Here is an 18,723-nt window from a genome sequence, read left to right on the forward strand (position 1 = left end):
TAGGGATTGCCGAGGAGAGAGAAAGGGAAAGAAGAGAAGAGAGAGCCGAGAGGAGAAAGAGGAGCCAGGAAAGGAAGAGGGAAGGAGGAGAGGCGGAGGAGGGGCAGCGGGTGGTGGAGATGGGCAGCCTCAGGAGAAGAGAGGGAGGTTTCAAGCAAAGAAACGAGTTGGTAGGGGAGGCGAGCAGACAAGAGTAAAAGGCAAGGAGGGCACAAACGCAGAAGGGGGATAGAAATGCTCGCATCTATTGGTTAATGTCTAGAACATGCAAAATATGCAGAAATGATTCCCCTTCAAAGCATGGACGTGAAGTGGAGAAGGTATGGCATGCAGTGCAAGCAGGAGGCGTTGTTTTTTGATGCAGACACGTAAACAGGGCTTTAATTATTGACTGCTGGATTGCATATGTGCAAGAACATGCTCACACACATGCACGTGACAGGCAATTTTTGTCCAGGCATCGTGAAACACGCCGCAGATCCTACTGGTCGTGGTCAATATCTCCTCAAAGTGGTGATAATTTAGCCATCATGCCTATCTGCTCTCAGATTGTAACTCGCATCGTAAGTCAACAGTCATGGAATCCCTGCAAATCCCTTTTCTCTCTCTGCCACCCTGGAGAGACAAGGTTGCGTGTTTTACCCGGAGTCAGTCGTGCATGGGAAGGTCTGCTCTGCCCCATGGATCCATCCGTTCCACCGCAGACACAAGTTGAGCTTCCACTGTGTGCCAGTGGCCGTTCCCTGTGCTGGGGACATGTCCCCGCACGCCTGGAGCTGACGTCTGGGGGAAAACAGAGAGCAAATGAACAGATGGAACGCCACACAGCAGAGCAACGGAGAAAGCTAAGGCAGGGCGGTCACAGGGGCTCTGATTTGGTGGGAATGGCCGGGCAGGCGCCTCCGGGGAGGGGCTCTCTGAGGGGAGACCTCGTGGCTTTGTCTCCCCAGTGGAGTCTGGCCCCTGTATCTCCTCCAGGACTGTCTTACTGACCATCTCTCGTTCATCTTAGGTAGGTGATCCATCCCGTGTGTGGCTCCAGTCTGCTCCGTCCCGAGGAAGCAGCTGCCCTGCCCTCAGCCGTCTCTTCCGATGCCACTGCTCTGTCCCCTCCACCCTGACGGAGAGCTCGCACTGTGGGCCTCCACCCTCCGGTTCCCGTCACTGCCACCACCCCTGCTCTCAACCTACTCTCAACCTCCACGAAATCCAGTCTCAACTGTGGTCGGTGACCCTGAAGTGCCAAATCCGGCAGGCACGCCGCAGTCCCCACCCCACAGGGTCTCCATGGAATCCAACCTCCTCCTGAAACTCCCCTGGCTCTTCCTGAGCCGTCTGTCTCCTCCTGGGCTCTCCTTCCCGTCTTCCTCTCGACAGCCTTTTCCCTCCAACTCCTTGTCCTGGCTGTCCCGAAGTGCTCCCAAGACGTCAGCCTCCGTCTGTAACCGGGGGCGGCCCCAGAGCCACCTGCAGCCAACACCTCCCTCCCGAGCAGTGGCCACAGAGCCAACCCCTCGCGACATCCCGGCCCGGGAGCCCACAGGCCTGCCACCCCAGCGGTGTGAAACTCGTCTCCTTCTTGCCCAGATCAGCAACTCCCCTTGGCTCTCTGCTCGTGAACGATGCCGCCGTTCGGCCAGGACGCCCAGCGAGGCGCCTGGGCACCGTCCCAGACTCCTCTCTCTCTCATACTCACCTCGGTAATCCAGCCATCCCTGCTACTTTTACCCCCTAAACAGTTCTCCAGTATTTTCCTCCGTCAATGCCGCTGTTCCCATATTTGCTATTCAGGTCCTCACCACCTCTCACCTCCTCACAGACTTCCCTGACCAGGCTGTCTCCTGATTCACACAAACCTTCCAGAATAATCCTTCAAAAACAAAAATTGGATCACATCCCTCCCTGCTTAAAACCTTTCTGCGGCCTCCTATTTACCACATCACACGGTCCACACTCGCAGACCTGCCCCACAGCCCCATCTGGAAAGCCTGGCGCCTGCCCGCCTGCCTCTCCGTCCGCGCCACCCTCTCTGCCCGGCGCTCGGCATTCCAGGCACACGCGGCTCCTTGTCATTCCACGCGCTCAGCAGGCTGCTCAGTGGCGCGGATCCATTGCTTACTCAGGATCTGCCGCCCGGAATAGCCTGGCTTTCTCCCCAAGCCCGTCCACCTGGTTCAGCTTTACTGACTCTGCACCTCTCACGTCCACCATTCCCTGCTGCTGGAAACTTCTGTCATTGCCAACCCACCCCCCATACAGATCCCACAGGTGAGAGGCCCTCCCTGTTCCATGCACCCCCCTCCCACGCATACGCACCATACGCAATGACCCATGTGTGCCCATCCCCCATCTGGGGGCGGCACATGCAGGCGTGTGCTGTGCATCTTTGCATCCTCCACGTGTAACCCATGCTGCCCACTGAGAAACTGCTTGTGCTCAACTAGTGCAGGGCTAGGAACCTGCTTAAAAAAGGGAAAGAAATGTCCAGTAGGCAGGGAAGCAGGAGGCCATCATGGTTCCTGCCTTTCTACTGTGCACCCTTGGGCAGTCCTTAACCTCTCTGTGCCTGTGTTTCGTCACCTGTAAAATGGGATGATAGCAAATCAGCTCATCAAAGGGTCGCTAGAGGATTGGCTGAGATAACACACGCTGCTGAGCGCTTTGAACAGTCGGCTCCTCGTCATTCACAGCGCACAGTGGGGCCTGCACACTGACATACGTCACTCCATTCCCTTTCCATGCCTTGGAGGGAAGTAGGTGTTAGAAGGGGCTCAGTGGTCTCCCCAAGGCCGCAGCCAGTCAGAGATACAGCAAGACGTCTCTGGCTCTGTCTCTCCTGCCCCGGACACCTCGAGGTTGCTCCTCAGCTGCCCTCACTTCACGGGAAGAGGGAGCCCTCAACAGAGTCTGAAAGAGACAGTTTCCAGCAAGTCTGAGAAAACCCTGTGGTGGGGGCAGCAGGGACACACAAGCACTCATCGTCACTTGGGTAACTCGTGTGATGCCCACGGAGCAGACGGGAGAGCTCCTGGACCACAGTGGGATGGAGAGGAAAGCTAGCGTGCGTGTGCTTAGGGTGATCTCTCCGCCCTTTGGGGAGGATGTCTGAGCTGACAGCCCAGCCAGGTACCTTTCACACAGAGCTGCTTCTGCCCCAGCAGAGGGCTCCTAGGCGGGCGGGGCAGGGTGGGGGGCACGTGGGGCTTCCCTGGCAGGGTCTAACTGGCTTCTGCCCCATGCTCACTGTGTTGTCTGGCTGCTTGCTTGCATCTCTGCCCAGCTCCCCACCCCTGCCCTCAGCGACGTGGGCCCCTATTTGGGAGCTTGAGGTGCATGGCAGGGATTCAGCCCTGTGAGTTTCCTGTCCTCCCAGGAGCTATGTCCAGTGCAGAGTCTGGCCGCACACAGTGCTAACCTCCCAGTGGCCAGCCTCAGCACAGCCCGGTCCCTAGGAACTGTTCCCACAGGACTCTCAAGCCGTGGGGCCCCCAAAACCTTTGGGAAATCCACCATGTGGGGAGTCACTTTCCTCTGTAAACAGCCAAGGTCAAACAGAGCATGTGTTTCTGATTTGGGAGGACTGGGCCCACGGTGGGGAGGGGCAGATCAAAGAAGCAGGGAGCTGGGAGGAAGCCTGTTGGCAGGACGGGGAGAAGGGAGAACTTTTATTTCCTAAGTAATGAGAAGAGGTTTTCTGGGGGTGCCCCTGGCCCCAGCCGGGGCAGGGGGGCTGGGGCCAAGGCAAAGGCCCCAGACCAAAGCCTGGTAGCAGATTCCTGGCTCTGTCCTAACTGGTTCTCTCCTGAGCCTCTGCTTCCTCGTCAGCACGATGGGAGGCGACACCCAGGTCCTCAGTTTACCCACTGGCTGTTTACGAGTGTCTGTGGGCCAGGCCCAGTGCCAGGTGCTGGGGATAGAGAGATGAAAGTCTCCGCCCACAGTCTGAACGTAAACGGGGACGAGGCCACCTGCTCCACGCTGAGTGAGGGAAAGGCCAGGGAGCAGTCCTGGCCAGGTGTGTGGAAATGCTGAGGGGGGCCCTGGAATGAGTGGGAAGGTGGCCCCCAAAAGATACATCCACATCCTAACCCGGTGCCGTGAATGTGACCTTATTTGGAAAGAGGGTCTTTGCAGATATAAGCGACTTAAAGATGTCCAGGTGAGGTCATCCTGAGTTATCCAGGTGAGTCCCGAATCTGATGACACATGTCCTAATAAGATAGAAGGTGGGAGGATGCACACACAGTTGAAGACAGCTGTGTGAAGGAGAGCAGCTGCCGGACTGGTGCATCTACAAGCCAAGGACCTCCAGACACTGGGACAGAGGCCTGGAGCAGTTCTCCCTCAGCCCTCCTCTCAGGTGTCAGTGTGAAAATGTCAGTTCTTGGCGCACCCATGGCCGAAGAATGACCAGAAACACCAAAGTTAGGCAAGCATGAAAATGAGGTTTATTGAGCAGAGAAAGATATGATTATAAGGCAAGAGCAAGATATAAGTTTATAGAGCATGGTACATACGCCATAGATGTTGGATCCATTGTAGCAGCAGGAAAAGCAAGAGGAAGGGCCAAGAGAGAGAGCTTCACTATGGTCTGCATCTTATTTTATAGTGCCTGGATTGGAACCTCCCTCGTGGTTCAGAGGTCACCATGGAACCACTTTGATTGGACAGTTGGAAGTCACATGACCTGAGCCTTAACTATGCATGTGGGTTCTAGTTACTTTCTGGACTTTATGGCACCCATGTGGCTTGGCCCGTGGGCTAGAGAGTCCTCTGCATTCTTTTGCAGCTGGTGAGCCAAGTTCTGACTGTCAGATTCGTAGGGTATTCCCTCCTTCCCCAGGTATAGAGAATTATGGTGGAGCAGGACCAAGATGGGGGCAACAGCACCCACTTCCATCCCTAGGACACCCGGAATCTCTCACTACCTAACACTCAGAAGGGGCCAACATGGCTGACGCCTTGGTTCGGGACTTCCAGCCTCCAGAACTGTGAGAAAATAAGTCACTGTTACTTTAAGCCACCTGGTTTGTGGTGCTCTGTTACAGCAGCCTAAAAAAACTAACACAGGTAGCTGACTGATTCTCAGGAGGGCTGTCTTGGGAGGCTTCTGAAGCAGGTGCCCTTGGAAATGAGCCCTGAAGTGGGAGTAGGAGGCAGTCGGGTTGGCGGGAGGAGGGGGAGGCGTTCAAGAGGAAGGACCCGCGTGTGCACAGGTGGAGAAGAGAGAACAAATATGGCGGAGCTGAAAACCACGGGTAATCTGGTAGGGCTGGGGCTTGGGGCCCAGGGAAGGTGACTGCAAAGACAGGCTTGCTCATAGAAATGGTGCTCTGGCTGACCCAAGGAGCCTGCATGTTGTTTGCGGGTGATGAGCTCACGGAAAGAATTCAGCAGGGCAATGGCTGGTCCAAGGTCGCTTTGGAAAGACCACTCAGGGACCCAGCGGAAAGCCTGGATCAGAGGTGAACACCTGGAACCAGGTCTGTTTGGTGGCAGTGCCAGCCTGGAATGGTGGGAACAGGACCAGGTCAAAACCAGGCCAGTGTGGAGCCCAGGGGATGGGAGGACAAGCCAGGAAGAGGCACCATCAGTCAAGCTTGGGCCACCTACGACGGGGGTGCTCTAGGAGGCCACACAGTTAGGGGTCTGGGTGATAATGTCTTTCCACTTTCTGAGCAATGGAGAAGGAGTGGCCTCAGGGGTCCATGGTGAGTTTGGTTTGGGGCAATGCTGCATCCTCATGGGATTGCTAAGAGGATCAGCAGATTCGAATGCACACAAAGCACCCAACACAGTGGCCGGTATTTGTGAGAAGCCTGGAGAAAGAAGAAACGTCTCCCTCTCCATCCCTGCCATTCTGCAGGGCTGGGCACAATAGACGCTCAGTGAATGCCCATGGAATCAAAATGTGGGCTGGACTTCAAACACCATCTGCCAGGCCATAATAAGCCCAACACACTTTGCAGCAAGAGAGTCATCCCACTGACCACGTCACCATCCACACAGTCACAGGGAGACGGATCAAGAGGCCTGGCACCAGCTGTCAAGCAAGGAGCAGAGAGGAACCCTGGACAAATCGGCCTCGGCTCAGCACTTTCTCCAGCTGGGAGGAAGCCGGTGGGGGAGGGAAGGAGCGCAGGGCCATCAGAAGGTTATGAGGCCATAAATAAGAGATTTGTGGTAAATACGCTGGCGAACACATCCGCTGGCTGCTCTTTTTATCATTCACCTAGAGAGCAAAATTCCCCGCATCTTTTCTGCAGGCCAATAAATATCCTTCAAGGAGCCTCTATTTACATAGAGAGCAAGGGGGGTGCCACTGCTCCCCAGGCCCCGTGTCAAGAAGGAACAATGTATGGCCCTAAAGAGAATGGCTGTGCAGAGAATCGATGCAAATGCAGTTTCTTTCCCCGGGACGATGCTCCTGAGCAGGGTTCAGCCCGAGTTCAAGGATTGTGCTCAGGCAGCTGGTGCAGGGCCCGGATGCCGGGGAGCCGTCTCTCCCCGGGGCTGGGCTGCCGGCCGCGTGCTTTCTGCTCTGCGGCTCCACACCTGTAACTCTTTCTCCAAAACCAAAGAGACTGACAGGATATACTAAGGGACCTCTAGATCAACCACCAGGTGTCATTCTCCAGAGGATTCGTCAAGGACCTACTGTGTGGCAGGCACGATGGGTAGACAGAGGCGAGGACACACGAGGCTCCTGCCCTCCCAGTATGTAAGGACCTGCGGTCAAGCGGTTTCACCCAGTATCAGGGAAGGCTGGCCCGAGGGGCTGACGCATCAGCTGGCACACCCGCTGAGATTTGCAGATGAGCAGGCAGTTACATGAGGGACAAGAGGCCTGAGCAGGGATAAAGCCTGCTCAGAGAGAGCAAGGTCAGAGCACAGGGAGCGAGGTGCCAGGAGGAGGTGGAGGAACATCGGACAGCTGGAGCGCAGTGGGCCCGCAGAAAGTTGTCCAGAAGAGCAGCTCTTCTGCAAACTCCTCCAGCCCTCTGGAACTCTGTTCTGGGGACAATGGGAAGCCACCTCAGGGTCTTAGGCAGGGGGATGACATTCCCAGTGAGCTCTCATTTCTGGAAAAAGCAACTGACAATTTTTCTCATGACCACGATGGTTGGGGTGTTGTCCCCTTCATCTTAGAATAATGCCCAGCACAAGTAAGTGCTTCACACACGTCAGCTGAACCACAGAGTCCAGGTACGAAACCCGCACGGAGTAGACCTTTCAAGTCTATTTCCATTCGAAGGATCCAGAAAACTGGTGCTGTGGTGGCAGTTTGCTTCACCTGGGAGATGCAGGGTGGGGTGTGGTGGCAGGGGATGCCTCACCCAAGGTTGCCTAGAAGCTTCATGGCTGAGCTGAGATCAAAACTCAAGTAGCCTGTTTTTTAAAAAGATGCCAATACGATGCAGCTTAGAAAGAGAACCAGAGATAACATGGGACCAAGACAGAGAAGACAGAGGGGGACAGAAACAAAAGCGAGCAGGAGAAGCAGAGCGTTGGGTGGCAAGTGAATGTCTCGTCTTCCGTCCGTACCACTCGGGGCTTTCCTATGGTCCTGCATATAACCATGCAGGATGTAACATCTTTTAAACATTTATGTAACCAAGAGCATAAGCTTTTAAACACACATGTACATTCACATTTGACCATGGTACATTGTTTTACTTTGTAAAGGATGGAGAACACCATTTTCTAAACATCTGGCTGTTCTTTTTCAATCCCAGATGTGGTAAACCAAAAAGACAAGTCAATAACAGGCTACATCTGCCAGGGGCAATTGCCATCATTTCTTAAACCATGTATGTGTTATTCCTTTTGGACTCAGCCGAGGATACCTACTTCTGCCCTGGAAGGCCTTCGGGTCTCTGGAAGGCTGGCTGTGCCCTCAATGTTTAATTGTGCTCTCGGAATCTCAGCCATTGGAGAGGGGAACTTCTGCACCCACTTCCTCTTAAGAGCTTCTCAGGGGATGGTGAGGGAGGGAGAATGGTGGTGGGTGGGTGGGAAGGACTGCTTTTGTGATTGGCTATGGCCCAGGACAGTCCCTGGGCCTCAGCTCCTATTGGGCAGGGTCACTGTGTACTACTGTTCCACCTGTGTAGAGGTTCCTGCTTTCCAGCCCATGGCAATGCATAAAAGGTCAGACAGGACCTTGGGTTCAAGGGGAAGGAGAAAGGATGCCTCACTTTGGCCCTCTGGCCCAAGCAGCATATCGCAGCCAGGTTGTTGGAGAAGAGCAGCATGGGAGGGTGCTGAGTGGGGCAGATGCATGCGCGTTTGGCTATTCACGACGGAGGTGTTCCCCCTACACCTACTGCTGGCCTTCTGGTTCCTTGCGTGTATATAGGTTGAGCATACCTGGTCCAAAAATGCAAAATCTAAAATGCTCCAAAATCTGAAACCAGTTGAGCACCAATATGATGCCACAAGTGGAAAATTTTACACCTGACCTCATGTGACAATTTGCATATATTATTAAAATTATTATATACAATTACCTTCAGGTTATATGTATGATGTGTATATGAAATAAAAAATTTCATGATTAGACTTGGATCCCATCCCCAAGATATCTCATTACATATATGCAAATATTCCAAAATCTGAAAAAATTTAAAGTCCAAAATGCTTCTGTTCTCAAGCATTTCAGATGGGGGGACTCCACCCATACAACCTGTCAGAGCCCCTGGGGAAGGGGAGTGAGCGGGAGGATTGGGGTACAAAGCACGTGCCATATCAACAAAGCAGGAAACGTCATCCTTAGCTTCTGTGTTATCTCCTGGCGATCACAGTTGGTTAGTCACTTTGTAAGTAGATGCTTACTGCACAGAGAGGCAGTCAGGGGGCCACTGGCCACATCCAAACCATGACTGGCAGTAGGTACAGGGTGAGACCTGACCGTTTGAGGCCCAACTCTGGTTGTGATTGCTTTGAGACTTTGGGCAGCTCACTTGCCCCAGTGGGTATTGGAATCCCTACCCTGTTGCCTTCACAAGGCAATTGTATGTCTCTAGAAAGAGCATACGTGTGAATGTTTGGAAAGTTGTGAGCACACTATACATACGTAAAAAAAGAATCAATACACTATTAGGCCATTGGCAAACTCTGACCACTGCAAGAAACCTGCAAACGTTCCTCTCTGAGGCAGGCTTCCCAAAGGGACAGAAGCCGGTCAGCAGGCTCTGGGCTGGGCAGCAAGTCTGAGCAAGGAGAGAAGGCAACAGCCCGCTGGCCAGTGCTAGGAGAATTGGAGGGTGATCATATACACAGTGTGCGTGCACACCACCCTCCACCCTTCCCTGGGCACTGAGGGCAGAGCCAGGCTGCACACAGTCACTCCTTGTCCCTCCACATGTCCCCTAAGGCTGACCCGTGGTCCTGACCTTCTCTCAATGCCATTGATCACGGGACAGACCTTAGGTGGAAGGATGATTTGCAGAGAAAGTTCTGGATGCAGGAGTTCTCTTAGACCCTCCAGTTTCTCCATGATTGGCAGCAAGGTATTAATTCTCTCTGCACCTTAGTTTTCTTGTCCCATTGATGTGTAAAATCTGTGTCCTGATGAGCACACAGGGTTGCCTTAAGAATCAAACGAGAGCATGGGTATGAAAATGGTTTGTAGGCTTGAAATCCCCTTATACATGGTTTAGTCCTATCCCGTGAGAGTCCCTAGATACAGGCCCGGGCCAGAGCACTAGAGGTTGTTTAACTTGGTTCCCAGATGCAACTCATGCTTCATTACATACCAACCGAGGTGGGATATAATAAAGAATTTCATGTTGAATCCAATATAGGTTGATAGATAAACATTGACCCTGCAGGCCAAAGCCGAGACCCCACCTGCCCCAGACACTGACACCGACGTCAAGCTTCTCAGGTTCATGAAGATGCCCAGCAGCCTCTCGGTAGAGCTAAGACCCCTGTAGATGGCCGTATGGGGGGCTCTGGATGTCAGAAATGAGGCCGGGATTTGTTTACAGGCACAGAAGTCTAAGTGGTCCTTTGCCCTGCGGCCCCCACTCATTCTGCAAGGCGAGAATTACAATCTTCCTTCCCTGGAGGCCATTCCTGGAGTCTTTCAGCTGGCTCTGCTCTGTCTTTGGTCCCTCAAGGTGGATGGGGACGCCTTCTCTTAGGGGAAGAATTTCATAACATTGTCCCTTGCTGGTGGCCCAGTCACACCTTGGTAGTCGGGGCTGATCATCATGTCCTCATTTGAGGTGCGCGGCGGCAACACTGTTTGTAACACATCTGGGGGAAGACGGTGGGAAAGAGGCTGTCACGAAATCTCCCTCTGGCAAAACCAGGCAGTGGCCAGTGCAGCCCTCCCCTGCCCACTGAGAGCTTCCTCCAGGGCCCCCTCGTTCAGGACAAGGTGCTGCCATAACAGGAAGGAGCCACAGGAATGGCTGGGTGGGGAGCCTGGTCCTGCCGCTCTCCCTCTGTGACTGCAGACGAGTCATCCCCTTCTCAATGACTCAGCTTCGACATCATACAGGTGGCGTTCTCAGAGAGCCGGGATGACGAGCCACTACAGTAAAGGGCATGAAAGTGCTCAAGAATGCTAATCGACTACCATTGTAGTTAGTGCCGCTGCTGGCATCCTTGGCTTGGACTTCCTGTGGCAGGTCCTCTCCCAAGCACTTCCCGTGTGATAACGTGTACAGTCCTTGTGACAACTCCTCGTCATGGCCCATCATCTGTCCTCATGTCATAGATGGGGAACGCGCTCTAATGGACCAGCGTGATGGCCCATGGTGAGCAGGCCCCCCCTGCTGGGGGCCTCCTGGGCAGGAATGCCACACGGGCTTCCCAGGGAAGGTCACATTTGAGAGGGATCTTAGGGGTGAAAAGGTTCCTTCCACTTAATAGAAAGAAATTAGCTGGACAACTAAAAATATATAGAAAAAATTAGCCGGGCATGGTGGCGCATGCCTGTAGTCCCAGCTACTCGGGAGGCTGAGGCAGGAGGATAGCTTAAGCCCAGGAGTTTGAGGTTGCTGTGAGCTAGGCTGACGCCACGGCACTCTAGCCCGGGAGACAGAGTGAGACTCTGTCTCAAAAAAAAAAAAAACCAATGGAATCTGCATCATGTCGCACGGTGCACATGGGGCAGGGTAAGGAGTGTTTGTAGCCAGAGCACAGGACGCACTGTGTGGCCGGGGAGAAGGGATTGATGAGGCCCGGATGAGGGCACTTTTCTGCTTATTGCCAATCTCCCCCAAGGTTCCAGAAAGGATCAAAAGCAGGATTCTCATACTGTCTAATTTTGAAAAGAAGGAGTGGCAGGAAATTTGTGCCACATCCAAACTGACCTTTGCCTCTACCAGCCACAGGTCCCACCTCCATGAGGAGAGTTAACGATTCTCTCATCCAGAAAATCCACCCAGGGACCTGGAAGCAGCTTCAACCCCTTCTGTGGCAGAGATACCAGAAGCCACCGCTGCGAGAAAGGTCCTGGCCCCTGCAAGGCATGGCTCTGCATGGCCCAGGCCCACGATGATGAGGTCCCCTGTTCTGGAAGGGGTTTCCTGGTGCCAGCAGCTCATGAGAACCACCCAGCACTGCTTCTTGAGGACGTTGGTGACATCAGGTAAAGGTTAGGCCCATGACCTGACTCCCTCAGAAGGTGGTGGAAAGGGAAGTTGTCTAAACTACTTTCCCATTTAGGTCTGAGCTATCTGAATTGTCCTTCAATCAAAAAGAGGCTGTCTACACTCCCAGCTCTTGCCAGAGAGCTCAGTCCGAAGCCAACTGCTGGCACCAGGCCCGGCTGAGACAATGGAGAACGGCCGCAGCTCTGCAGCACTGCGCGGCGGAAAGGTTGTGTCACATGTAGAGTCTCCGGGGCAGACTCCTGCCACCCTGCTCAGTGGTCCTTTAGTTCACAGATGCCTGGAGAATCAATAGGTGAATAAATGAGATTTAGGGGATCCACAAACCAGCCCCCCATTGCTGGGTGCAAAGTGTTGGGCGCAGGTTTTTTTTTTTTTTGAGACAGAGTCTCGCTCTGTTGCCCGGGCCAGAGTGCCATGGCATCTGCCTAGCTCACAGCAACCTCAAACTCCTGGGCTTAAGCGATCCTCCTGCCTCAGCCTCCTGAGTAGCTGGGGCTACAGGCATGCGCCACCATGCCCGGCTAATTTTTTCTATATGTATTTTTAGTTGGCCAGATAATTTCTTTCTATTTTTAGTAGAGAAGGGGGCTCTCGCTCTTGCTCAGGCTGGTCTCGAACTCCTGACCTGGAGCAATCCACCCGCCTTGGCCTCCCAGAGTGTTAGGATTACAGGCGTGAGCTATCGTGCCCGGCCTGGTGCAGGTATATTTTTTGGGGGAGAAAGCCTTTAGTTTTTTTTTTTTTTTTTTTTTTTTTTCTTTTTAATCAGATTCTCTAAAGAGATCTCTGGCTCTAAAACAGGCTAAGAACCTCCACTCTGAGAATGGGATTAAACTTGGTCCTTGTATTAACAAGACTGCCAAAGAAGCCACCTGTTCTGACCTTATTTATTTAGGGCTTGCTCTGAGATGTTCTTTAATATTATGGCCCACCTCTCACCTGAGGTGAGATGAAGAACATTTCTGTATCCTCTGATTAACTCTGATTGAAGGTACGATCCATTAGAGTAGTGGTCCACAGCCTTTTTGGCACGAGGGACCGGTTTCATAGAAGACAATTTTTCCACGAAAGGGGGGGTAGGTAGGTGGCAGAGCTCTGTGGCCCCGTCCGTGGTCCAGGGATTGGAGACCACAGCATTAGAGTATTTGGCATCAACTTAGGGCCCATGTGATACATTCTTTTTAAAAATTGGTACTAGGAAAAAGTTTGTATCCTCTGATGATGAGGGGGTGTGTCTTTCCTTTTATCAACAGGTGAGAATTGTGTGACCTAAGGTGTTTCCTTCTTGCTCCGGCCTCCATGACGTTCTGAGTTACACTGGATAGTCACTCATGCAACAGTTTTTATTCATCACCATGGTTCTATTAATAACATCATGCTAAGCCCTGGGGAGAGGATTGAAAAAAATCGAGGTGGTCACTGCTGTAACAAATGACTCTTGACCACAGGTTTCTGTGTGTGCACTTTTTCATTCCACTGCAGATTTTAAACAGTGGCAATCACAAGCACTTACTCCCTACGATGTCTAGGCACAATCTAACCAGTTTAGATATTAATTTATTTAATGGCCCTGAAACACAATGACCTTGAGAGGTAGGAGCTGTTATGATCACAGTCTAAACATGAAGACACTGAGGAGACAAAAGTTAACCTGCTGAAGGTCACAGTGCCGGCAAGAGGCAGAGCCAACGCCAAAGCCCAGCCCTCGGACTCCAGGCTCTGTGCGTAGACCTGGAACTCACACGGCTGTCCTCTCCACGCCAGCTGCCTTATTGGGACAATATTGCGCATTTGTGTGATCCACTCTATGGAGCATTCTGCACCCACTGGTGACTTTAATCCCTGCTGTGCCTTGATTAGTAAATACTGTGACTCCCATCGCTGAGATGACAATGTTGATGCTCAGAAAGGGAAGTAATTCTGTGCCCTAGAAGCCAAGCCAGCGCCAAAATCAAGCCCTCTGAGCCCAAGTCCAGAAGGGTTTCTTCCTGCTGTTCCTTGCTCACTTCCTCCTAGTGCATGCTGTCTGTCGTTATAAATGGCCCCAGGCTGGTGCAGGAGAGTGGAAAGGGACGATACTTGGTGTATTCCGTTGGAATACCAACTGGCAAAGTGTCCAGTTGGCCATGTTGGTTTTGTGATTTTGAAGATGCTCCACTGCTGGTTAAATGTAAGATTACACCTGGTTAGTGGGGAGAGGAATTTTGAAGGTCATCAATCTAGGAATTTTTGAAAGTGCTTTGGGAGCATAGAATCTCTTCAGAAAATCTGCAAGTTATGGACACCCCCTTCCCAACCCTGGCCAACCCGATCTCCACTCTTGTTCTTGACAATTTTAATGGTACCATGATATTTCAAGATAATTTTTCATTGTTTTCAATATGCTGGCTCCCAAAAAGAAGCTCATTGCTTGTTTTCTATGGATCTAAAACCTTTCTCCTTATCATCGCACGGTGGAATGTTTTATTCTTTTTTCTTTTTCTGCAAAGGGGAAAAAGGGAAGTGTAATTTTCAACTCTCAGCATAGCGTGTCTTTGATTAATGTATATTGTAATCATCACAGAATACACAGCTGTCTATTAACGATGGTACCAAATGAGTTGAATAGATTATCAAAGAGCAGCGGCCCCGATTCCACTCTGAGGTGCACGCTTGTCTTTAGAACATTAATCTCGTTACAGGTTTGAGTCAGATTCCAATTTCCCTGACAGTCGGCAAGAAGGGGAGGAAGATTGATCAAATATGCCAGGAGCGGCAAGGGCTCAGATCTCGATGGGGCCGAAGGAAAGAGAGCAGCGTGGTTTTCTTAAAATGATTATTCCGAAGGGATGAGAAAGGCGGAGAAGGGATTGGAGGCGCTTTGAGAGCGGGAGGCTGGATCCCGGGAGGAGCGGTAGGTAATGGGAATGCAAATGCCAAGGACAGGCAGAAGGGGCTGCCGCCGGGACTGGGTTTCTCCGGGGCACAGTCTGGTCGGACGCAGGAGAGGGATGAGGGGACGTGGGGCAAAGTACCCAGCGCCAGTCCCTCGAGGCTCATTCAAGGCCAGAGCTCCATTGTGTGCTGCTGCCAGTGCCTTTGGGGGCTGAATGGACCCCACCCTTGGAAGGAGGCCCAGGCTCTGCCACAAAGGACAGGGGCCGTGGGGAAGGTCTTGCTCTGATTCCCTTGGGAGTGAGCCTGAGGGCCTTGACCTCATCAGTCCTATTAACTACTTTTTCTCCCAAACCACATAAGACCGAAGAACCCCCAGCAATCCCACGTGCAATGCACAGCTCTTCCCACATCACACATTTTACACAGACTCTTCGCTGCCCCAAACAACCTCCATGCCGTGCGCACAGACACCGCATCTACACACAGCCACTGCCCGAGTGTAAATCTAACAAAGGAATATGTGCGACGCCTTACCTAAGTCTTCAGCCTGGACGCTCCTCTGCATTCTTCTCTCCCACATTCCTCCCCTTTCAACCAAACCTACTTACTCTTCCTCAAAATCACCCCAATTTTTTGTGTCTCCATGCTTTTTCACATGTGGGTCCCTCTACCTGGAGCACTCTTCTTCTCCTTGTCAATCTGAAAACCTCCCTCTTGAAGTTCGGTGCCCAGCTCAGCAGTCACCCCCAGCAGGACAATGGCCTTAATTTAACCCCCTCGTAACAACGTTCCTCCCTCTACAGTCAGACTCCAGTGCACCTGTATCAAAGCCCCCTCCATGGGGGGTGAGAGTTAAAGGTCCACCCGTCTGTCTGCCTCCCCTCCTTGTCTGAGAACTCTGGCTCGCTAGTCTTTGGGACACCAGCGTCTGTGACAGGGCCTGGCCCACAGGAAGTTACTGAAATAAATCAAGGCTCACACTAAGCTTTAACATCCTTCCAGGTACCTCTCTCACCTGCCTCTACCTGCCAGACCCAGTGTCAGGCTTGTTCACCTGTTTACTCTTGATGAGATGGGGGTGAGGGTGGGCTTCTGTGCCACTGGACAGAAGAGGGAACTGAAGCTCAGGAGAATTAGGCGAGGTGCCCAAACCCTTAGAGCTAATAGGTGGCAGAGCTTTGAGCTTGGTCTTCCTGAGCCCAAACTCCATCCACAGTCTGACATCCCCTCTGTGAGATTAAAGTTCATAGGTTCAAGGGTGTGGTTCAAGTCTTGCCTTTGACGACACTCCAGGGACTAGGCTGGGACTAGCGTGAGGCAAGAGAGGCACACGATTCAAGGAGGTGCTCGTTCTCAGGTTCCAGCCCTGCACTTGCTCCGCCCTGAGAGTGGGCACCTTCTTAAAGGCTGTGCTGGGCTCCTCCCTGCCGATTCCCTGCCCTGCCAGGGACACACACCAGCTGTGTAGAGAGGGAGGGCCTCTTTTTTGCTAAACATTTGGATTTCAGCATTGGCTCTTGTTTTACTGTTCCTTGTGATGATCCTTTCTGAGCACAATGCTGTGCCAAGGACTGGGGACAGAAAGGAGGAGAAAGTCAAGGTGAAATAGATGCAGAGCATTGCTGTTGTTCCAGAGGCCAGCACACACACACACACACACACACACACACACACGCACACAGACGCACAGAGCTGCCTGTCCTGCGGGTGTTCAAAGGCCGGCTTCATGACCCTGAATCATGAGCCATCAGAATTCCAGGAGATGGTGTTAGTCAAGCAGATAAGGAGTTCCAGGCACAGGAAGTAGCCAAGGGGAAGGCACAGAGGCTGGGATCTGAGAGCCTGCTCTAGGAGCTCTGCCTGGTAAGGCACTGGTATAAAAGCCTGGGAAGACGGTTGGCACCTGGAATGCTCCAGATGAGACACTGGTATTGCATTTGGGGGCGGCAAGTCCGTAGCTCAGGAGGCACAGGGCTGGGTTTCCCACAGCGAGGGGCTCTGCCTAAGGGCAGACAATTCCAGCAAGTCACGTCTAAAGCAGCCTTCATCTTTAAGAGCTGTCACCCTAATCCCAGCCAGCCCCAACCCCTCAGGTGTGAAAGGCTTCACAGGGCCCTTGCGCTCACCCTCCCTGGTTTTTGGACATGTCCAGCCAGCTCCAGCCCTTGCCAGGCATCTTGTTCTGCCGAGAGTTCACAGAACATGTCAGGCAGCAGCAGGGGCTCCGGCTCTGCACCCTGCTCCCGGGGCAGGGCCTGGCTCTGCAAGGCCATGCTGGGAAAATCATCAGGGCAGGGCCTGGCTCTGCAATCCCATGGCCGGGAAAATCATCAGGGCAGGGAGGGCCCAGGAGTGGCTGTGATTTCCCCCATCCCGTTCCTCTGCTCCATCTTCTGCTGTGACCCATAAATTCACCGCAATGAAGTCATTCTCCAGTCACGGCTGTAAAAAGTCAGCAGTGTAGCTAGGGAGTTTGCAGCCGAGTTAGATTATAAAATAAAACCATGGGTTCTGGAAGAGGAGGGTCAAATCCACAGAGCCTGGGGGAGGGGAGAAGGCTGTTCTGTTCTTTTTAACGAGGACCAGCAGATTTTCAGCTTTGTGAGATTCCTCACCACACTCCCCATCTCTCCCCCCAGCTTCTTTTGGTCGGGGGTCATTCCTGCAATCACCATGGCACTTCCTCAGGGTTAAAAAATAAAACTAAAATAAAAAATTTAAAAACCAGCCTGCAAGTTCTCTCCTTCCTGCCAAGTTTGAAACATGCCTCGTTATTCTGAAATCTGAAACTTGATCAGAATCTGAGGGCTAAGAGAAGTCCTACACCCCACAGCCTTCCCTAGAGACCAGAGCAAACTGTGATCCCAGGGACGCTGGCATGGCCTGGGAACTCACCTGGCCCACCTACGGAATGATGGGAAGGTTCCACCTTCTCTTCTGCAAAAAGGGCACGAGTGAGTTGTTGGAGCATCCCACTGCCTAAGATCTCTTCCAGCCTGAACAGTCTTCAACACCTTCATTCATCCAAAAGCTGTTTATTGAGCACTTACTGTGTTCTAGACATTGAGATATGCCCTGGGATCATAGCAATGAACAAGGCAGATGAAGCCTCGCTTTTGTCCTCTTCACCTAGCAAGGGCTGAGTATGTGGTACATGCAAAAATGAGGACGCTCATGTCCTTGTCACCCTTGATGGTGAGGATGCCAGTGAAGGTAAGGTTGTTGATGTGTCACTTGTGCAACCGCTTCAGAGCTCAGTGAAGGCTCCTGTAGTGTCACTTGGCACAGCCTCCTAACATCAACACAGAGGAAATGAGCTCAGCGAGGACAACACAAGATGCAGATAATTATATGGACATTCATTGGCTGCAGGTGGGCATTGCACCTTCTTCCAGCTGCCAGAGCCAAACCCAGTTCTCAATTCCAGTAGGAGGAGATGGGAGCCAGTTCCCAGGCACAGTGCTGGGTACCTGTATGTGCATTTGGTCTTTACCATAACCCCCTGGGAGGTGGGCAACAGTTTTGTTTTGCAGACGAGTAAACTATGTTACTCCAAACACAGTGTTCTTAGTTGTATATTTCAGTTCTGAAAATTTTATAGCATCATGGGATATATGAATAGAGCTGGAGGAACTTTAAGAGACCTCATTGTCTACAGCTCATATCCCAAGCCTTTTGTCTTTCCTGCCTAGGAATGAATTTTTTTCTTTTGAGTTTTCCTGGAATTCTTAGAATAATGACCTCTAAGGGTTGACTTCAGTGGTATGCTGGTAAATGTTTAACATTACTCTTTAAAATAAATAAATAATTTAGTAAAAGAAAAACATAGCTTGTAGCATTTGGTGATTTCTGTGGTGTCTACTCTACCCATAGCCAATTTCTAGCTACTAAAGTGAAAGCAGAGTTATACAGTGTTCACCATACAGATACAGTAGGCATTACGGAGTCCTGTAGTGTTTCCATCACACAGATGTGAAGATGAAGAAATGTCTCGTCTTCCATGTGCCTCACCTGGGGGACTGCAGCACTTTGCATGCAGGAGGAGCTCCCTGAACGCTTCCTTATCATAGAACCACCCTTCTCCCTGGGCATCCCAGGTGTCTTAGAAATACAGCGAGTTTGGAATCACCTCAGAAAGACACTATATTGCAGCTGGAGGAAGCCCACAGCAGCTACTTATTGCTGCACAACAGATTACCCCAGTCACGTGTTATCT

The sequence above is a fragment of the Eulemur rufifrons genome, chromosome 28 (genome assembly GCF_041146395.1).
Source record: "Eulemur rufifrons isolate Redbay chromosome 28, OSU_ERuf_1, whole genome shotgun sequence".
Classification (NCBI taxonomy): domain Eukaryota; kingdom Metazoa; phylum Chordata; class Mammalia; order Primates; family Lemuridae; genus Eulemur; species Eulemur rufifrons.